Source organism: Macrobrachium nipponense, chromosome 12 (assembly GCF_015104395.2).
Source record: "Macrobrachium nipponense isolate FS-2020 chromosome 12, ASM1510439v2, whole genome shotgun sequence".
NCBI classification, from domain to species: Eukaryota; Metazoa; Arthropoda; class Malacostraca; order Decapoda; family Palaemonidae; genus Macrobrachium; species Macrobrachium nipponense.
In genome coordinates, this window is record NC_087205.1 from 2,008,145 (window position 1) to 2,030,984 (window position 22,840).

General features: G+C 38.1%; 1 protein-coding gene across 1 annotated transcript in view; it reads right to left on the reverse strand.

Annotated features, from left to right (window-relative positions):
• LOC135225096 (serine-rich adhesin for platelets-like) overlaps window positions 1-22,840 on the reverse strand; it is a 168,896-nt gene that overhangs the window by 103,203 nt on the left and 42,853 nt on the right.

The window sequence follows — 22,840 nt, forward strand, 5'->3', positions numbered from 1 at the left end:
CCGGGAAAGAATATCTGAACATCTAAAATATAGATCCATACCATTTTCGAGTTACAGGGCTTATGCTAAAACTTTTATTTTACTTTTTTTTTTTTTTTTTTTGTTCTCCAGCCATCTGCCATGATCTACCAAGAACCTCTTTGGGAATTTACGAGAAGTTATTGCACTCTCCGGATTAAAATGCTGGAAGGCACGAAATGCAGTCCGGTAGTCTGGAAGTCAAGTCACAGTATAGCTCCAGAGGGCATTTTGTTTGACAAGGCAGCTCTCTGGTAACGTTAACGATACTTGTTGCTATACGTGCATTACCCTTATTTTTTATTTATTTATTTTTTTTCTTTTGAAGCTTCTGCAGGGGAGAGACTTTCGGTGGCTACAAATCGATTTCTTCTCTATTCTTTCGTTTCCTTTATTTCGAAACTAGCAGCCCTATCTGACACTCTGGGGCAATTTTTGTATATTCTGCCACATATGTAAGTGAATTTTTTTTTAATTTATCAAAATATTTTTTTAAAATAAAATTTTATGTGTGTGTGTGCGTGTGTGTAAGAGAGAGTGAGAGAGAGAGAGAAGAGAGAGAGAGAGAGAGAGAGAGAGAGACGGAGGCGGGAGAGTGCCTGGGATATACCGAATCTTATCGTACCCTTAAGCCAGACCCTCGAAGCTATCAAGCAACGTAATAACATCTTGATGGAGGTCAACCCTGTGACCTGACATTTTCTCTCTCTCTCTCTCTCTCTCTCTCTCTCTCTCTCTCTCACACACACACACTCACACACATCCCAGGCGAACTGTTCTCAGGCCCTTATAAGAAAGCAAGTCGGTTATCAGAATAACATTGGAGGTGAATAAATCAAAAGATCATCTGGCATTGCCATCCAAAAGTCGGACGACGTGACCTTTTATAACATGTTTAGTGTATTGACCGTTTTCTAATGAGAGGAGTTCAATTATTAGAGAAAAAACAATAAAATTCTTAATCTAACCTGAATACCTCTTGGCATGGACACAAATAACCTCTTAGTCTTCTATCAATTACAGCAAAAGATGTCTAAGTCCGTTGGAAATGATAACAGGTTATAAAAATGGTTCTTGTACACATTAGAATGGAAGACGAAAATAGGCATTATGCTCCTGTGCAACAGAGTCCAATATCGTAAGCGGAACTTTGCTGCGGTATGGAAACCCTTCGGCACGGCAGCCTTATGCGATTTTAATGGTCCTATCTTGTGTGGTAGGTTGTCAATTACTCTTCTGATACTCGGCAATTGTTTACTGTGCGTTGTGTGAAAGACGTTATGATCGTTACCATAATGTACAAATATTTTTAAGGAACTGGCGTTAAAGACTTGATTTATTTTGGAAAGTTAATCCCGACAGAATCGCGCTAAACGTGACAAGAGAGAAAAATTAGAGCAAAGAGAATAACGAATAAAATATTAGAAGTATGATATGCGCAAGGAACTATTCGTAACAGTCCGCGAAGAAGCTTTTAACAATCTTGAAATTCACAGTAGTTTGGCCTCTCTCTCTCTCTCTCTCTCTCTCTCTCTCTCTCTCTCTCTCTCTCTCTCTCTCACGATTACACCATTATCCGAACCTCATTTCTTTGAATTGTTTGTTCTTCTTCTTCTTTTTTTTTCTCTCCTTCATATTATTCTTGCAACCTATCATTGTGTTCAGTTTGCTCCTCAGCCTTGCTTGTCATTTGCCTATCATTAGCCGGGTCTCTTGTCTCACTCTTATTTTCTTTTTCACTCGCTTGCATTTGCATTGCTTTGAGTCCTGTTTGCACGCTGTGCAACGCCGTTGTTTTGTCTTCATCTGTCATTCTTCGCTTTTTCCTCCCCCGGTTTTCCTTTCGCTCCTGCCCTGTCTTTGCTAATTTGTTATTTATCAAATTCTTCTTCTTCTTCTTCTTCTTCTTCTTATTTTTATTATTATTATTATTATTGTTATTATTATTATTATTCAGCATGTAACTATATTTCAAAATGCTAAATGAGCAAAACATGTCTTGCAGAATAGAATAACTATGAGTATAAAACAGAGAAAAAAATAAGGAAAACGTAACTAAAAAAATAAACACAGTTCACACAATGATTTCAAATTTGCCAGTGTAAAAAAGAAAAAAAAATAGTGACAATAAATTGAAGCTGTATTGCCCATACCTCTTCTGTATCACCCCTCCCCCCTTCCCCTCCCTCTTGCCCCCCCATGACAGTTAGTGTAGCGATTTATTTTTCATAGTGATTTAAAGTGGTTTACAGTTTTTAACTATCTCGTTCTCTGGTCCATGTGCGTGCCGTCTCACAATGCCCTCACGCGCGCGCGCACTACAACATTGCCTGTAATCATAACTGCTTCAGTGGAATTGTTCTTAAATTGTTCACGTGGTCTGGATGGCGTCTTTGGCGATTATCTATTAATAGTACTCTAAGATCTGTTAGTCTTATTCAGTTAGTATTCTTTATCTTATACTAATGTTATTCTTCTAACTGACCGTCAAAATATCTTAATTTTTTTTAGCTCCATGCAACATTATTAGAAATATTTGTTGATGATAAGCTTCCAGGTAGCAGGTAGAAATAGCCAACACACACCTCGGCTAAGTCCCGTCGACAGTCACGATCTGTTTATCATAAATCTGGCGACCTCTTCGCAGATTACGTAAGACAGAATTCTTGGAAGCCCGCAGAACCTTTGAGAGATGCTGCTGATGATAGATGAGGTGGTGGTTCAATAGAAGTTACCGAATGATTCTCTTCATTCGCTGATAAGCCTAGATGTGGGTCCTCGAGAGATTGATGAATTAGTATAGGTGGTTCGGAAGGTGTTGGCATTGGGTTCTCCACTGATAAGGATAGAAGTCGACGTCTGCCAGCGTCAAAGCGTATGCGAATCCTACTACTACTTCGTCATAATCGCTAATTCGCTCCCCTGCTTTTTTTCCCACGCTTTACCTACGGGAGGTCTTCTCCTCCTCCTCCCATCTGTGGTTGAGGTTAAAGAGCCGCGAAATAGCTTTAAGGGGGGAATTTTCGCGGTCTTCCGGCATTCTTTTAGAAACGCGACATTTTCCCTCATTTAAGGTTTGCAGTTCCCTTACTATTTTTAAGACTGACTTCCGGTTGATGATCAAAATACCCTTATTTAAAGTTTGCAGTTCCCTTGCTGATCAAAATACCCGGGACATCTCGGCCACCAGCGGTCGACAGCGCAATGCAAGAGGCATCTGTCTGGACGAGAAACTTTCCGTGTGAAATCTGAATTCAATTGAGGTTCGACCTTCATCCAGCATCACTTTTTTTGTGTGTGTCGCATCTCTTCAGCGTCGGCAATGAATCTTCTTATAAGTTCTCAGGCATACCTGCATGAACGCGAACCAGTTCTTGTCCCCTCTGGTCTTGGAATTACACGAGATAATGGTATGAGCTTTCTAAACGTTTTTTTTTTCTTCTATGGCTTATGAGAACGGCGAAATTTTATCGCCCAGGGGGGAGTCTGAGAGGAGGAAGGGCAAGACCAAACAAGAAGTCTGGAAAAACAAATCCAAAGGAGCGACCTTGGTGTCCAAGAAGAGGTTTCATCTCCGGCCTTCACCTGCGCGAACTTGAAGTGGGCCCCCCCCCCACCCTTCCCCTACCCCCACTCCATAACACCCCCCTCCCCCGCCTCTGACAGTCACCCCCTACCCATGACTATCCCGTAATCCCCTACCATCAGCCGTGATATGGGAATGGAATCCTCCATCCCTCTAAAAAAAAACAGACCTCCACCTCAACCAGAAGGTCTCGTCCGTGAATTTTTCAAAGTAATTGATAGAGTGGCGGTCACGGCGGTCATTTCTCCCAGAGAATGGCTGACTTTTACCCTTTTAAGTGGCGTGGAGATATATTGCTCTCGATGGAACTTGAATAAATAAAATGCCGGGGTATGACGAGACGTAGGCCGAGACCATGGCCATCGTAAAGTGTCTCCTTTTAGCAGAACCTCTATACAAAATGAAATTGCTGTTTCTTGAAACAGATAAGACAGTCAGAAGTGCCTGTATACACGTAATACAATAATACAGCCTCATAGACAAGAGAGAGAGAGAGAGAGAGAGAGAGAGAGAGAGAGAGAGAGAATCTCCCGTCAAATTACAAAGGGGAAGACTGCTAATATCTATCATTGAAGTTCATCATGACCCGTGATTGTGACGGCTGAAGGCTCAGGAGAGAGAGAGAGAGAGAGAGAGAGAAGCTCCGAAAAGTGAGGTTCCCTCAAGACTATATCCTTTTGGGATGTGAGTGCATAAGGGCGAGATTAGCGATGCCCTTTTGGGAATAGGATAAAGCTCATTATTGCACATTATCTTGCATTTTTCCGTTCATTTTTGCACTACGTGCATATGGCATAGCTGGGAATGTCAAGGATTAGGCTGAAGTGATACGCATATTTGACGCATAACAGAGAGACGTGGACTTTACTGGTTATAGCTAACGCGCCCGCTCGAGACAAAAGATTTTCATCTTTACGGAAGTGACTGATCAATTTTTTCCGTGGAGCTGATTAGTTTTGCATCATAAGCTGGCGTTACAACCAAAATGGGCATTAGATCTGCTTTACAATGGGAGGGAATAATACAGTTCATCATTGTTTTTGCGATTTCTCAAAGTAATCACGTAAAAAAAAAAGGCTGAGATTAGTTACATATCAATCTTGGATAATTCAAGTAATTATGTCTGAAATCATATGAATTTTGGACAGTTAGTTCAGAGGATTTAAGCTGGAATGGAGGGACAATGAATCGAATCGATAAAGTCTTTGGCTCACAATTTCAGGGAGATTTAAGTTAAATTTGAAGATTCGGTCGTAATATGAATCTGCCCAACGAAAGCAATTCTTAAATTAGAATTTGCAGAAAAGGAAAAATGTGACATGGATAGAGTTGAAAAAGGTTGAGTCTTGTATATGCAAGAATGAATACAGATCATTTAGTGTTTCCAACTTGGTGATAAAACCACGAATTCTGAGTACATACGATTGATTGATTGCACAATACATTATACATACAAACAGGCATCTTTATAGGAGCAGAAGTGACGTTGACATTTTTTGTTGATGAAACCATGTATGACACTGTCCTTCAAGATAATCCCATTTCTTCCTGTCCCCTGTCCTAAGAAAGAATGAATGGATAAAAGAAACCGACTATATTGAAACAAAAAATAGAAACATTGAAATGAAGAGCTCTTTTAACCTTCAAATAGAAAAAAAATAAAAAATCAGACTTCAGTGAGTCATCAGCCACCTGGAGGCAGTGATGTCACCGTGGACGTTGTTGATGTAAGGACAGATGATTGATTATTGATTGATCGCTTGCACTTTCGCATTTTTATAATTGGACGCACATTCTGTATATGAAGAGTATGCATGCACATGATAATGTATAGGGAGACAACGTTGATTGGCGCTCTTATGTGAACCCGCAGATCATAGAAAACACTGTAGGGAGGAAAGGATAGAAAAAATTAGCTATAATTCATACAGAAAATAAGAAAAAGAGATAACTTGGCGAGGAAAAGAAAACGACGTCCAACACGATTGTAATGGCGAACGTATTTCCTAAGAGATGAAGGTTGAGTTCCGATGTGACCTTGCCATTGAATCGTCTTTAAAAGAAAAAACCTGAGGCTTGCGCAATGCTAGAGATTCTCTCTCTCTCTCTCTCTCTCTCTCTCTTCTCTCTCTCTCTCTCTCTCTCTCCATGGGGTTTGTGTTTCTCTTCTTAACGGAAGTCTCTCAAAGTCTGGCGATATTTCTAAACTTATTTGTCTCAAAAAAATGATGTGATATGCTCCTGCCACTCTCGTGATTCTTCACAAGGAATTCCTCTCTTCTCTCTCTCTCTCTCTCTCTCTCTCTCTCACACTCACACACACACACACACCACGCAGAAAAAATAACACACACCACGCAGACCAAAAACACACACGTACACAAACACTCACACGCATACATGCACGCACGCAAGCACGCAGGCAGTGGGGTGACGTGATTTATCCAGTTTAGTCAGTATCAAAGAATGCGGAGTTGAGATACAGCGATTGTGGTTGCGAGGTATATATCATCTGGAGATGATAAATGCTACTAAGAAATTTTTACCGGAAGTGCCCCTCCTCCTCCTCCTCCCCCTCCCCCTTCCCCTTTCATCCTCTCCCCCGTCTACTCCTTTATCTTCCTCCTACTCACCCCTCACATCTCTCTCTCTCTCTCTCTGCTCTCTCTTCTCTCTCTCTCTCTTCTCTCTCTCTCCAACCCATTCTCCTTCTGTTGCAGCCTGTGATGTTTACAAGTAGCATATTCCTCAAGGTTTTTTCTTTTTATTTTCTTTTCGCAAGACAAATGGTTTTGAGAATCTGGAACTATCTGGATTTTTTTTTTCTGATAGAACATGCATGGGAATCGTATCCCTCATCTTCCTCTTAGGGGAGACTAAATCTATTGAATTTTATCAAGTCACGATGGATTAATTCAGCTTGTTTTAATTGTTCGCATTAGGAGTATCAGAATATTACAAACACACACAAATATATATATGTATACACACACATGTATGTATAGTATATATATATATATATATATATATATATATATATATATATATATATATACATATATATATATATATATATATATATATATATATATATATATATATATATATATATATATCATAATATTATTTGTATCTTAGTCCATCGATTCACCGAATATTAAACAAATGCAATAAATAGAAACCAAACAAGCGCTCGAGAGGAAGCCACCGTATGAGTTGACATAAAAATCGATAATCGGCTTTAAAATTACAGAGATTTACACGAGTGATTTTCCTACTTCAGAATGAATGAAATATTCCAGATCTGAGCCACGGTTCGTGAGGCAAGAGCGGAAGGTCAGAATAAGGTAATTAAGAAAGTCGAAAGATAATCGATTCCCCATCTTTCGCTCGATTCTTATATGAGGCCTTCACCTCCAAAAAGATCATAATGGTCGTGTGAGCTTGGGTGGTTAATTGTTGTTTATTATGACTTTGGCGCCAGAATTGTTTTTTTTTTTTCTAGAGAGAGAGAGAGAGAGAGAGAGAGAGAGAGAGAGAGAGAGAGAGAGAGAGATGGTATAAAGTACGTTTCTGTATAAGACGGATTAAGGACTGAATATTAGCTGATCGTACTTACGTGCCTTTTGTATACCAAGGAGGTTGCCAATGAATTTTCATATTACACAAGGAGCAAATTTTAAAATTATCGTACGTTCTGTTGTCAATATTAACATTATCAGAAAATTCTGTTTTGTACACACACACACACACACACACATACGCACACACGAACGCGCACAAACTCGTCCATGTACAACATACTTTCCTATAACTAAGCAAAAATGAAAAACATACAAACTGTCACAAACACGTGCATTAATTCTGGTAACAAGGACTGAAGTTCGGGAGTAGATTTTCTTGTAGATTTTTGTATCATAAAATTCTTAGTGGTTAGGATGTGATACATGGAGGTAAGGAATTTGTGTATTTATTAGCCTCTTACAATTTCCTTTATTTATTGCTTATACTGTATATTGGTTTGAAGATAACAAATGGGCTTACGTTGCCCACCTGCTTCGAGTGAATTTATATCACAGCACCAAAAAGAAAAATAGAATAACCATACAAATCCATTCCATATATATTGGGTTTCCCTGCCTGCATTGGGGGGTAGACACTTTACCAAGAAATAAATGGGAGATAGGAATGGGAAAACCCTTCGTACTCTCCCACAAGCTGTCAAACACAAAGCACAACCATTTGTCTCTTAAAAAGAGACCCCCCTTCTCTCTCTCTCTCTCTCTCTCTCTCTCTCTCTCTCTCTCTCTCTCTCTCTCTCTCTATGCGGTAGATTACTTCCTCTAGATTCTCGTGATATTTTTTCTCTCTCTCTCCTCTTTATCGCCGGCTTCCGGCACTGGCAAACGTTATTATCAAAATTCCTCGTCTCTAACAAGCCACCTTCTCGGCTGCGAAGTAAAGGTCTTACCGTTGGAGGCAAGTTTTTTTTTTTATGTTTTTTGTATACTCTAGTCTGCACTGTAGAATATATATATATATATATATAATATATTATATATATTACTATGTGTAATAATATATATCCCATATATAATATATATATATATATATATATATATATATATATAGATAGATATATATAGTATATTATATATATATATTATATATATATATATATATATATATACTTGTGTGTGTGTGTATCACGTTGTAGCATTTCGGAATTATTTATGTCTGTCATATTTCCTTTCCATGTCACTCCCTCTAAGACTTTCCCATTTACTCGAAATTATGATTTATACCTCTGCCCTGCCCCACTACCCCGCCCCCGCCCCTAAGGCGTCACCAGCTCTTCTAAACTTCGTATCCGCCTCGGCTGCCGCTCCTGAAGGCGCTTAGTCATGGCTCTCCTCCAGTCAGACACGCGTGTTTACACAATGACTTGCACGAAGGAGATCCTTCATAGGTTCGCTACTGATACAATTCGGTTTTTCAAGCCTTCGTCCTGCCAGGGCTGGGAAATGCTCTTGTTCTCGATCACAGGCTCTTTTCGGCAAACCTCTTGGATGACACTCGGCTTTTGGATGTCCCTGGAGGTGCTTCTGGCAGTTGGTTTTTAATGGATGTCAGCTTCCAGGTTTTAGGATATCCCAATTAGTTAAAGGTAGCTGGAGGATGTCCCTGGAGGTGCTTCTGGCAGTTGGTTTTTAATGGATGTCAGCTTCCAGGTTTTAGAAGGTTTCAGGATATCCCAATTAGTTAAAGGTAGCTGGAGGATGTCCTTGGAAGTGCTTCTGGCAGTTGGTTTTTAATGGATGTCAGCTTCCAGGTTTTAGGTTTTTGGATACACTAATTAGTTAAAGGTTGTTGGAGGATGTTTGGCAGTTGGTTTTTAATAGATGTTAGCTTCCAGGTCTTGGAAGGTTTTAGGATATACTAATTAGTTAAAGGTAGTTGGAGGATGTTTGGCAGTTGGTTTTTAATAGATGTTAGCTTCCAGGTCTTGGAAGGTTTTAGGATATGCTAATTAGCTAAAGGTAATTGGAGGTTCTACACTCTTAAGCTTATGTTGGATAGCCTACAGTTTTTGAATGGATAAGAAGATATGCATCATACTTCCTAGGTTTGCATTGATTTCCATTCATATAGATTTAAAGATTGTGAGAGGTTATCAGAACTCGAGGAGTTTCCCAGATATCTTCTCGTTAACGATTCCGAATGACTGCTGTCAGCTTTGAAGGTTTTCCATGCATCTCTCTACTGCTGATCACAACGCCTCGTATAGTGGCTTCCTGCTCTGGAAGGTTTCCCTGAAGTCTGTGTCCTGGACCACAGCGTGTTGGTCGATAGTTCCAAGTGCCTTGAAGAGTTCTTGAATTTCTCCATTCTCAGCCAGTGCTTCCTGTTCTGAAGGGCAATATTCATATAAACTCCTACGGTATCTCCTGTTGATAAATATTCCTTCACGAGTATTGCACAAATGAATAATTCATTTACTGTATGTAATCTATGTAAATAAGCAGTTTTCCTTAGCTGCAGATTAAATACCGATTTATTGCGTGCTTTTTAATCACTGTTAGTCTTTAGCAGTTAAGAATATATCTCCAATACAGGAAATGCGTTGTTTTCTCTCCCTGCGGCATCATTGTCTTGCACTCACATAAATGATATTTGTACTGCCAATTTAAGAAAATGAATAATTACGTAAATCAGGAAACGTTGGAACTCATATGAGAATGGTAATTCGCATAACGCTCTTTGACAGCAGAGAAAAACTAACATGACAATATCCGATAGGATGAACACACTATTCTTTTTCTTCAACCACGAACATTTCACGATAAGAATCTTGGGTATTTCTGTGGTCAAGGATAAACTTTTATTGATGTTTGTAAAACCTTACACCCTCTTCTGCGTGTGAGCTTGCCTCACAATAAAAATAAATCGTCTATTGTAATAGCTGTTTACTTCAGTGTAAATAACCCATTTCCTTTTGATGGGGCTGAATGAATCGAAGATGCATTTGAAGAGTTGTGTGTATATTTGAAGTTTGTCTTTAGGACTGGGGTAATTAGCTTCTTTTTCAATCTGGGAGATTGCCATAATGAACTTCAGTCAGTCTCCCCGCTATCAATTAATGAAGGACGAGTCCTGATACCGAAGGTCTTTGATTACTAAGAAACAAAAATGGCATTGGAGTAACTGTGATTACGGCAATAAACTCTTCTTGCTAATGTTACAGCTTTCACGTATATATAAAACAAGAGCCTTGATAATTAAAAAAGCTACAAATGAGTTAATGATTTTTAGCAAAAATTTAATATGGAGCTTTATCCCCAATATTCCAGCTGTTAGACCTAAACATTAGACATCTTTTAGTAAAAACCTCAACATTTGCCTCTATATTCCTCAACTTGGAGTGGATGGGTTGTTGGAATTTCTTTCGAAAATAAATGACAATATGATTCTCAACCTGCGAAAGCGATAACATATCGAGACACTAGATATTTAAGAACCTTTTTATCATAGAAAGGGTGGCATAGGAAATAGTAAAACCAGATCATGCAGTTTCGTCTCTGAAAAAAGTGGTGATTCTCAGCCTCTTTTCCTCAAGGAGGACAGATTAACGAGAAACAAAACCTTCGGCCGCCATTATCATCCCAGGATTTCTGTCGGCAACATAACAGCCAAGATAGATAAACAGACGAGACTCCAGAAGGACAGACGAATGAGGAAAGAGAGAGAGAGAGAGAGAGAGAGAGAGAGAGAGAGAGAGAGAGAGAGACTACGAAGTTCTCGAGAACTTGACAGATATTTTGTCCCCAGCAGTAACTAAATGAATGTTCTCACAGGCGAAGTAGTGTACAAAACAGAAACGTACAGATTCGCCCCCCCCTAACCCTCCCCCCTACCCCCACAACTCTCTCTCTCTCTCTCTCTCTCTCTCTCTCTCTCTCTCTCAGAATAAAGAAACAATACATAGCATTTCATAACGACCTTAAAAGAAAAGTTTATCTAATTAGGTTCAGAAAGCGGCGCAACCGAAGCAAGCTGATTCTTTCCCCCCTACCAAAGCTTTGCCGAGTCAACAGGAGTAAGTAATACATCAGGGCAATTCTTTTGTCGTTTGGGTAGTCAAGGGTGTACAAACACTGTACAGGAGAGGAGAATAATCTCCAACGGTGATGGGAGCAGGAGGGATATCTTGATGAAGAGGGAGAAAAGAAGATGGACAAAAAGGACATCACCAAGGGAAACGAAACAGAATAATATGAATTTTGATGGAGTAGTAGGAGTAGTAGTAGGAGGAGGAGGAATAGTAGTGGTAGTAGGAGGAGGAGGGATAGTAGTAGTAGTAGGAGGAGGAGGAGGATTAGTAGTAGTAGCAGGAGGAGGAGGAGGGAAACGAATGATAAGAGGTTTAAGAATAGAAATCTTTGATTATATAAGACATGAGGAAAATATTGTAAATGGAAAAGAAGAGTAGAAGAATAGTTATAATCGATGGTAGGGAAGGCGAAAGAGAAGGTTGAGAGGAAGAAGAATCTTCAATTGTAGATTGTAGAGGAGGAGGAGGAGGAGGAGTGAATAGACGTAGCGCGTGATGTCTCTCAACAGGAGAGCAAAAAGAATACGCAAGGTCAGCTGTGGCTGCTGACTTTGTTTGCGCTGGATCATTCCACACTTGGCTGGTCTAGGTTCTGTGTGCCTTTAATTGCGCTGGGAGACGTTTGGGAATTGTTTTAGTGTCGGAATTGTTATTAGCAGTAATAACTGCAGTAATATTGTTTCATCACATCTTCTTTATGTGTATATATATATATATATATATATATATATATATATATATATATATATATTATATAATAATATATATATATATAATATATATATATATACACAAATTTCGTGGCATAACCTTTATATATATATATATATATATATATATATATATATATATATATATATATATATATATAAAGGTTATGCCACGAAGAAAAATGACCCTTTACTAGAAGTATCTCGGTAGTTCTCGTTTTTCGTTTTCCTCCGTGGCATTGCCTTTATTTATACGTACCGTCACGTTTTATATATTTCTTGATCAAGTTATTCAAATATAATATATATATATATATATATATATATATATTATATATATATATATATATATATATATATATATATATATATATATATATATATATATATATATATATATAATTGTAATGGAAAGTTCTGTCCTAGCATAATCCGACAAATTTCTCTCTTTTCACTATTCATATCCTAAATAAGAAAAGGGGAAATGATTAAGACCGTATGAACGACACTCATCTCATAGGATGTGCTCAAGAGATCCCGCGATATCCTTAATCCTCTTTTTCTCGCCAGAGGTGAAATAAAGGAACTTTCTCAGTGAGAGAAACGAACTCTCGTCTCTCTCTCTCTCTCTCTCTCTCTCTCTCATCTCTCTCTCATTCAGTTTACCCACGAGCGCAAATCCTCCTCGGCTTCTCTTCTCGGCAGATTGAGAGATTTGAGAGATGATGCTTACGATAGGGAGATGATTTTGGAGATGATTGGGTGAAGATGCTGATGAGATTGGAGATTACGTAGGACTGTGGGATAATGATGACAAACGCGAATTCGTGTTTCTGGGTCGGAGGTGATGTTAACAAGACTGCTGATAATCAGGGACGGAATCTGATGATAGAATGTGTGGTGGTAAGATGATCATGTTAAAGGGTTATGTTTATAGTAATTTCTCTCTGCCAAATGGTTAGTCAATAGGTAATAAATACCAGTCGTGTACTCTTCCACAACCAACCCCCACCCCCTCCAAAAAAACAAGAGAATAAATAAACGCGTGCGATGATGTCATAGTAGTCTTAAGCTCTCCTGTGATAATTATAACGTGTTGAAGTCGGGCTAATTTGTATATTCAAACGCCGTACAAGACACCAAGCGTGTTTCTCTTACGGGCAAATGCCGGATAAGTAGACATTCCGCTGCAAATATGGGGTAATAAGTACCAATTTCATGGCTTGACATAATTGTTCGCATTTATACGAGGCAATGGATCGCAGTATTGCATAATGACATCCGTGTTTTTCTTTTTCACAGAGGTGGTATGTAGTTAAGGGAGAAAATAATGAAAAAGTTCTAGCCTTGATTTCGTCGACAAAATCTCCCTTAAAGAACAACTTATAAATCTGGTAAAATTGTCATTTTATAAAAAATAAAATGAAAAATAAAAAAAGGGTAAATTGAAATTTGTGTATCTTTTTTACCAGACGAAAAATTTAAAACAATTTTCTCACGAATACAGACAAAATTGTGAAATGGAAATTTTTAGTATTTTTATTATATCCAAGGACAAGAAAATTCAAATGAACGAAAAACCTTTGGGCTGCCATGCAAGCGACCGATGAAGACTTCCATTGTGAACTGAATCGTAATTATTATTCCATTTCTGTCATTATCAGCGTTGTTAACGATCGTGTGCGTCCTTGACTGAGCGATTCGGGAGGGACAAAACAGCGCAATTACTCGAGAGATTAACTGATCTCTCTCTCTCTCTCTCTCTCTCTCTCTCTCTCATACAGCATACGAAACACACACATTAACACAACATCAAGACATGAAAAGTAAAGATGACTCTCTCTCTCTCTCTCTCTCTCTCTCTCTCTCTCTCTCTCTCTCTCCGGGACAGATGTACACCTCTCAAGAAGGTAGCCAGGTAAAAAAAAAAGAAAAAAAATGCAAGAGGAATAAAGAGAAGACGTGAGAAGAGAAGGTTGTCAGGCTGGTAGGAGGAGCAGTGCTAATGTCCGTCTCCGATCGCCAAGGGGATAATTTTTCAGAAGTCATGAACCCCAGTTATTTGAGAATTTGTTTTTCCTCTCATTTAATCGTCTGTTGTTCTTGCGTGCCCCGGCGTTCATCCCAACTATAACGGTGGTTCTGTCGCATCGAAAGACGTTGCATTCCCTTTCCTCGTCTGCCACTGGCCAAAGGCGATCATACATCAGTTATGGATGATGCGGTAATGTCCTTGGTTGGTGTTAGTGTTCTTCTGTTTCTTTTTCTCCCTCCTCCTCCCCCTCCTCCTCCATCTTCCTCTTGATTCGTTTTTCCAAGAGGTCTGGTACCTGTCGACGCAGCAGCAGCGCTGGGAGGATAATAATGGCCGACAGCATGACATAACCAAGCATTTAAAGACCTCGTCACAGGACGACAGGAGCTAGGCCAAATGGGATAATGATTGATTCTTGGAATGTACACGCTCGTCGACGCAGTAAATCATTACCATTGTTGTTATTGAAGTGCGCATGTTGCATTAAGCGATCAAAAAAAAAAAAAACCAATAGTTGAAATATATTTTGCTCTATGAAGATCATTATCAGTTTTGGGGGGATCGGGGGCTATTGTTACTGGATTATTTAGTATCATGTATTTTTTTTAATCCTTTTCATAATGACTTGACTTAGTCCATCGTTGGCTTGAAAGAACTGACTTGATAGTAAAAAAAACTGCTCTCTTGTTAATAAATGTGATTTTATGCAGTCTGTATTCAGAATAAAAAATATTTTTTTGCATCAGTAAAGGAAATGGATTTTTTTCTTTACAGAAGATGGCTTGGAATGCCCAGCCAAAAAATGGGGGTTAGTTTTTACATCAATAAACGTGATTGCAACATCTGTACTTACCTTGCCCGTAGAGATGGTCATTGAAAGCTACAACTAAACTCACTCTTACCTGAAAATAAAGAGAAAATGACTGATATTAGGCTTCTATTATCTTGGTAAGGGGTTTAGAGTAATCTTAACACATTCTTTTAATCATTTTCTACGAGGATGTGATTTGAAGCTTGGGATCTTAAGTTTTGTTGGTAAGGAAAACATAATAGAAAGTAGTTCTTTATAAGAAAAAAGTATTTTGTCACTATCTGTGAGTTGTTTATCGGTCAAAATGACGCACCCGAATAAAACATTTGGCTGGTGATACTAGCAAAAAAGGCTAACACTGTTCAAAAGTTCTCTTTTTATAGTTTCGTTTTAATGTCTGTCTCCAGTGACTAGGACCTAAGGCGAACTTGCAGATCGACTTTTTTGGGCATAGGTGACCAGGAATGAAATCTTAGTCTTAAATAGTACTATCCTCGAGTGATATCTCATGCTATGCGAGCTCAGTCTTGTTACAATTATTTCTAAATTGGGTAATAGTACTCAAACGCCATTTTCCAAAAAAAATTCATCTTGCCCCCAGGTTACCATGACCCAAGGTGACCTTGCAGAGTACCATTTATGGCCATGCGCGACCGAGAGCGCAAGTGAAGCGGTCAGGAGAGTACCTACAGCTCCTTCACGAGCTATTTTAAGCACCGTGATTTAATACTCCCCAGAATGTCGCCTGGAACTCTGGAACCCGCCACGTGTTTATGGCGTACTTATGAAAAGTTGCGCAGCAAGTTTTTCCCTTCTCCTTTTCTTCGTCTCGACGTTGGCTCGAGCTGAGCATCTTAGCCAACCCATAACCTGGGCAATCACTCGTCTTTGTATGCATGCTAATCTCCAGAGCCTTCGAGAAAAACGAATGATTCCGAAAACAGATACAGACGGTGATCCCACCATTATGATTGCTATATGATTTGATTTTATTGTTTGTCTGTGTCTCTGGACATTCAAGGCATTACACTGTCATTTTGGAGTCAATAGCCTCTTTAATCGTGACTGTGTCGTGCGTTTAACATCAATTAATTTTCAGGAATTACACGGTTTCTAAATTAATTGTAACTTTGGTGTATTTTTCCCTCAGGCAGATTTAATGCAATTACAAAGGTTCATGTACACGTAAGTGCATGCTCCATGTATATCTCGTTATTAACTTTATTCGATTTCTGCAGAATTTCCCCTTACTTTCCTTGGCCATGTTTGCATTCTATTGATATTAAAAAGGGCAATTCTGTGCAGTGTAATCTTGTCTGAAGAGTTCATTGTCTCTTCTCAAATTGTTCTATAATAATAATAATAATAAACTAGACTACAATATCATAACTAAACATGTATAATCCAGACGTCTAAATAATTATGGATACTTAGGTAGATGCTGTCATTGCACTAAGAACAACCATATCAAACATAATAATAACGAACTTAGAGGAGGCGGAGGAGGAGGAGGAGGAGGAAGAGGAGGAGGAAGAGGAGGAGGAGGAGGAGGAGAAGGAAGAGGGAAGAGTCCGATGCTCTTTGGCGAAGGGAACCGAGACAGAGAGCCCGTTTGCATCCCAAGGGTTGCTGTTGCTATGCACCTTTGGGTATGGGGGTTTGTGGGGGGTGGAATAGAGGGGCCCCCCTCAATGCGACGACTTCTTGTTCTTTGCAAATGCCCTCTGACCTCTCTCTCTCTCTCTCTCTCTCTCTCTCTCTCTCTCTCTCTCTCCTCGAAATACCCAGGAATCGTTGTGCCATCATAACCCGATGGTTTAATAGACTTTGAAGCCATTAAAAGAAAAGTGGTGATATTGCAAATGAAGGAAAAATATTCTGCATACTTTCGTAGTGGTAATGGAGTTGATGAGGCTGACGATTAGCCTGATGTCTGCGTGATTTCTTTTTTTTTTTTATGAAATGTAATGAATTCGTGATGAGAAAAAAAGGGCGGGGAATATTTCAAATGCTCTTGGTTTGATGAGGCAAGTGGTTAAACTAGTATGGCTGAGCATAGCTTTGTTTTTATATTTTGTGTAATCCAGTATGGCAACTGGAACAAGCATCATACTTAAACGTTTCAGATTAGCGGAATGATTAGCAGGACGATTACTGACATATTTCTGGTTTATATTATTTCATTATTTTTCAAACGCAAGACTACTAAAAGTTTCTTATTTATATTTTCATAATTTTTCAAATACAGCATTATTAAAGTTTCTTAAACAAGGCCATAGTGCTGGTTTATACAGTTTCATAATTTTTCAAATGCAGCATTATCAAAGTTTCTTAAACAAGACCTGTTTATATTGATTATGTTGTTGTGAGTCCATAAATATTGCGTGAGAAATTCTTGCTTTATTTCAACAGCTGATATTTTTTCATCTTTGAACTTGTGATCCTATGAATATCATGAAATTAAAATCATTGGCATGGAAATTCAACTAACATATCTCCAATGCTGGCACTTTTCACTGGTATCATTCTTGAACGTCTAATTGAGTTTTTTTTTTTTTTTTTTTTTTTTTTTTTTTTGTCTTGAAAGGTGGTTACGAGCAATTCCAGGAGTGTCTAGCATCCTCTTGTCATAGCTGTTCCCTCTGGCGTAACCACGGGATGATTCCAAGTACAGTATAATTGCACTTGGTAGTCGGGCAATTACTGTACTGCTGAAAGGTTATGAAGCTTGAGAGGGATGATTTAAGAACTCCCAAGGCTTCGTTTGAGAGGAAGGATTGGAGCCGTACAAACTCGCTGAAAAAATTTGACTTTTACTGAAGGAATCTTTTAATTTGTTTGTTTATGGTTTTAAATGAAATTATTTTTCTTCACTGCGTTTTTGTTCATGAAGAAGTAAAATTACCCACGTCACTATGTACAAACTCGCCGAAGAAATTTGACTTTTACTTAAGGAATCTTTTAACTTAATTTGTTTGTTTTTGGTTTAAATGATATTATTTTTTCCTTCACTGCGTTATTGTTCACGAAGAGGTAAAACTACCCACTTCACTATGTAGTAGGAAAGGGTTCGGATGTAAAGCAAGGAATTGCAAATTTTGAAATCTGAATTTTACTTGTGATTTTGTCTACTGCTGTTTTCGGCGATAAGCTTTGATTTTTACTCGTGCACTGAATAATTCTTCAATACATCCATAACGTAGGTTCTTCCAGATTAGCCGATAGATAGATCTAAGGTATAAAACGTTTAACCAAATCACAAACTTTGCATTCCACTCCAATGTAAGTAAGCAACGCAGCCATTTGTCCTCTTGTAGAGCTGTAAGACCTTGACTGTGTAACTTTTTTTTTTATTTTTTTTTATTTACGGTCACGTATTTTCGATTATGATGCTTATTCCACCTTTAGCTTTGTCTCGTCGTCCCAATGGTCAATTTACGCAAGTACTCGTTTTCTTGTTTACTGATGTCTACCTTGGTGTTCTGCCGGTTGTATTTTATGTTTTTCAGAAGGCTGATCCCACAGTGATAGCTGGGTGCAGCTCTTTCAGGCAAAAAAAAAAGACGGAATGAAGGAAGGATTTGAGATTTTACTTAACGCTAGATTATCATATATTCTTTATATATAGAACTATACTATTTTCTGAGTCGAAAGTAGAACTGATTTTAAGAACTATGCAAATCTTAACTAGATTTTAAACTGTTGTTCTCAAGTCTTGAAAAAGGAAAAAAACTATGAATTTTAAGAATTGGGGGACAAGCATAACGAACAGGCGTGAACACAAATCGATAGCAACAACACATGCAATTGAAAACATGGAGAAAAACTATCGTGGACTGTGAAAAAAAAATTGAAGGAAATCGTGACTGTTGGAAGGGATTTGGTATCATTTGCTATCCAACAGATCAAACCAAAAACATCCCATTTTAGTATCATTTGATAAACATGGAATATCAGACCCGAGAGGAGCCTGCCATTATTTGGTTTTATTTTATATTCATTGAGTCCTCAACAAAATTCCTTTTGTCTTTGAGGGATTTTTATAAAATTTAACAAGTAAAATATGCGCCGAAGTTTCTTCGGAGCGATAGAGTTTTCTGCACAGCATATATGGCTGTACAAGCTGCTGCCCATGCCAGACGCACGATCATGGCTAAGTTTATAACCTTAAATAAAATTAAAACTACTGAGTCTAGAGGGCTTCAATTTGGTACGTTTGATAAATGCAGAGTGGATGATCAACGTAACAATTTGCAGCCCTCTAGCCTCAGTAATCCATTAGATCTGAGGGCTGACGGACAGACAAATAGCCATCGCAATAGTTTTCTTTTACAGAAAACTAAGACTTGTGTGGAAATCGGTCGTTGTCTCTGTTGTGGGTAGGTCTGTCTGTCATGATGGTCCAGGCTTACGTATACTTAGCTCCTCTTGGTACTGATGCCCTCAAGCCGTGACCTTCCCATGTGTAGTTACTGCTCCTCTGACCTTGAATGGTTTGAGAAAGAAGTGGAGGAAGGGAATGCCGGGGTATACTCTTAGAGAAGACGGTCCCAGGAAAGGGCTGAGGGGTCGGGGTATAGTAGAAAAAAAATGACTAGATAAAACATTTTCTGTATTTTTTTCTTATACTTTACACAAGGCAGTTTTTTCTTTTTTCTTTTTTCTTTTACCAGCGCACACAAACACCTTATGTCACGCCTGCGCATTGCTTTAGTTCAGGGTATTCTTTCTGATGTAATCATTTAGCTGGGGTGTTTGTAAAGCTCTGCTTTGTAGTATGTTACCATTCACCTTTGTATGATTATCGCCTTTTGATCACAAACGGTTACTGTAAATAGCTATTCAGGCGTAACTACTATAAATAGCATTCCTCGCTGCAAAAAAAAAAAAAAAGCGGGAAGTCACTCCGATATAAATATTCAACAGGTAACCACCTCTGAATAATGACCACTAACAGTATCTTTTCTATTACAAATAGCCGCTATGAAAAGCCATTCCGGTATAAATAGCAATTGTAAATAGCTTGCTTAGTGCAAACAAATACCTCGGTGTCTTAAAATTTCTTTATTTTTTGGAAACTTTTTTAGTTTTCTTGTTGGGCATCATCTTCATTTATTAGGAAATGTTATGAATGACTCCCCTGCAAAATTCGTAAATCCCCCCAGGGTATTTGCAAAAGCCATCCTTCCAGTACCCTTGCAAAGGCAAACTTATTGCTCAGAGGTGGGCCACGCATTCCCGTGTTCTGTCTCATCTCCCATACAGTAAAATGAAGGGGTTTGGGACAATGCGCGTGCAAAGGGTCGAAGCAAATGGCATGTCATGTTAAAAAAAATACGAGAGAGAGAGAGAGAGAGAGAGAGAGAGAGAGAGAAAGAGAGAGAGAGAGAGAGAGAGAGAGAGAGAGAGAGAGATCAATGGACCAGGCAGCGATTCGGTGACCTTGGTCCCTGTGTACATGTTGGTGGCGAAGTCGCTTCTGCTTGACTGCAAAATCGAGAGAAAGAAACAAGGGGTGGTGGGGTGGGGAGGGTGGGGGGTTAGTGGTTGGGGGTGCCTTGGGGGTGCCATGGGGGTGGGGGTTGCATAGACATGAAGGTGAGAGTGAGGGAAATACTGAAAAGCCTCAAGTAAGGAAACTCTCCAGGGAAGATAGTCTGAGAGAAATAGGCTCTCTCTCTCTCTCTCTCTCTCTCTCTCTCTCTCTCTCTCTCTCTCTCCCTCTCTCTCTCTCTCTCTCTCCATATAAAATAAAGGACCGATTACACTTGACGGCTGCAGAATTTAGAATTCCCTGAACGCAGGTGTAAGGTATAATGGATGTGAGAAAAGGGAGTCTCTCTCTCTCTCTCTCTCTCTCTCTCTCTCTCTCTCTCTCTCTCTCTATAACGGAGTAAAAGAGACGAGAAGGGAAATGATGAAGTGATTGGTCAATTGTTACCGGTGAATGCATGTGAAAAAAATACGTCCCAGGCTCAAAATGTCTACTGGTTTGATGAAAAAAAGCGAAACCTGATGCTTTCAATATCTTTCATCAGCTGATGAGAAAGTCTTTGTTGCTTCAAGATTTATGGAGATCGTCATCGATCATTTCATGATCGGATGAAAAGATACAATTATATTGAATTCTTATTTCAAAAAGTGGTTGAAGATTTTTTTTTTTATGGTGCATATTTTTCTCAAATGAGTAACCCAAGAATGTCAAGTTGATCATTTTAGCGCGATGTATATGAAAACATTTGCACTAAAAATGAGAAAAACTGAAATTCATGCATAGAGAGAGAGAGAGAGAGGAGAGAGAGAGAGAGAGAGAGAGAAATCTGCTTAATGAGATGCATATGAAAACATTTGCCCCAAAAATGAAAAAAACTGAAATTCATACAAAAGGAAAGAGAGAGAGAGAGAGAGAGAGAGAGAGAGAGAGAGAGAGAGAGAGACGAGAAGAGAGAAGAGGAGTTTGAAAAGACACAGTGAGAGAGAGAGGATTTAAAAGCACATGGCGCCCACAAGCAGACTAATTCACGAAAACATCCAAATGCAATAAACCAAAAAGACCATCAATGGCTGTAATTGCAAACGCTGCAGGGAATGCAAACGACGCATTTGCAAGACAAAGAAGAAGACGCCCTGGGATGATGAAGTTCTCCATTTCGTCTTGTAGTGTAAAGACATGACGTCACGGAGTTGTACAACGCATGACATCAGCTCATGAATACGAGGGAGATTTTTCAATGAAAATACGTCGTGGCCAAAAAGGATATTGAATACCCAAAGGCAACGCCGGTATAATCCTTCTTCTAGCAGATCCGTGACCCCCAACGCCCGGGAGTTAATCACTGGACGTTTCGTATCTCTTCGGGAGATTCTATTGTCAAGGCTTTTTTTTTTATCTTCCTTTATTTGTCTCTGTTTTTGCTTTCGCTTCTGTTTGGCCCCTTTTACTGTTATCTATTAGGAAACTATTATTTTGTCTTAATATGGTATTTCTGTTTCTGTTGGTGCTTCCCATTCGCATTCTTTCGTGTTTCTGTTTAAGCTTTAAACATTGCATTCATTCGTATACTTTCTTTGTATTGATGCTTAATTTTTCTCCTTTTATTGTTTTACATACATTTATTACATTCTGATTTGCGTGCGTTACTGGTGACTTTCTCCTGTGGGTAAATATTTCCATAATTATGAATTTAACTTTTAACAGAAAAGCTTATACGTCAGTCAAAAAGGACAAGAAAGATAAAAAGACACATTGAGAGAGAGATAGAGAGAGAGAGAGAGGAGAGAGAGAGAGAGAGAGAGAGAGAGAGAGAGAGAGAGAGAACCCTTAAAAACCCAAGACAAGGGCAAACCTCAAAAGAAATATGATTCTGGTTTTTTAAGGCCACTTTTTTTTTTTTTTTTTTTTTCAAGTCTCGCTCCTCATGCAAAGTCATGAACATTGTCCCGCTTCAGCCTTGATTTTGTAATGATTTTGTCCCCCTGCTCGTTAAGGGCAGTTCTTTTTGATTTTATGGGATGCGAAGGAAGGTACGAAATGGGATTTAATTACAAGGTTGCTTTGCTTATGGACACAAATGTACGTGTGTATGTATAGAATATATATACATATAGATAGTATATATATATATATATATATATAATATATATACTATATATATATATAAAATATACCAATATACTATATAGACATATATATACATACATATATATATTATATATATATATATTATATATATCTATATATATTATATATACTATATTGAATGATTATATATTATATGCTATAAATATATAAAATATAAAATATTAGACATAGAAATATACATATATATATACTATATATATATATAATATTATATATATATATAACATACATATATATATATATATATATAGAAATATATATATATAGTATATATAGATATATATATATATATAAATATATTTCAATATACATGTAATATTATATATATATGTGTGTATGTATATATATATATATATATATATAATATATATATCTATATATAATATATATATATATATATATATATATATATATATATATATATAT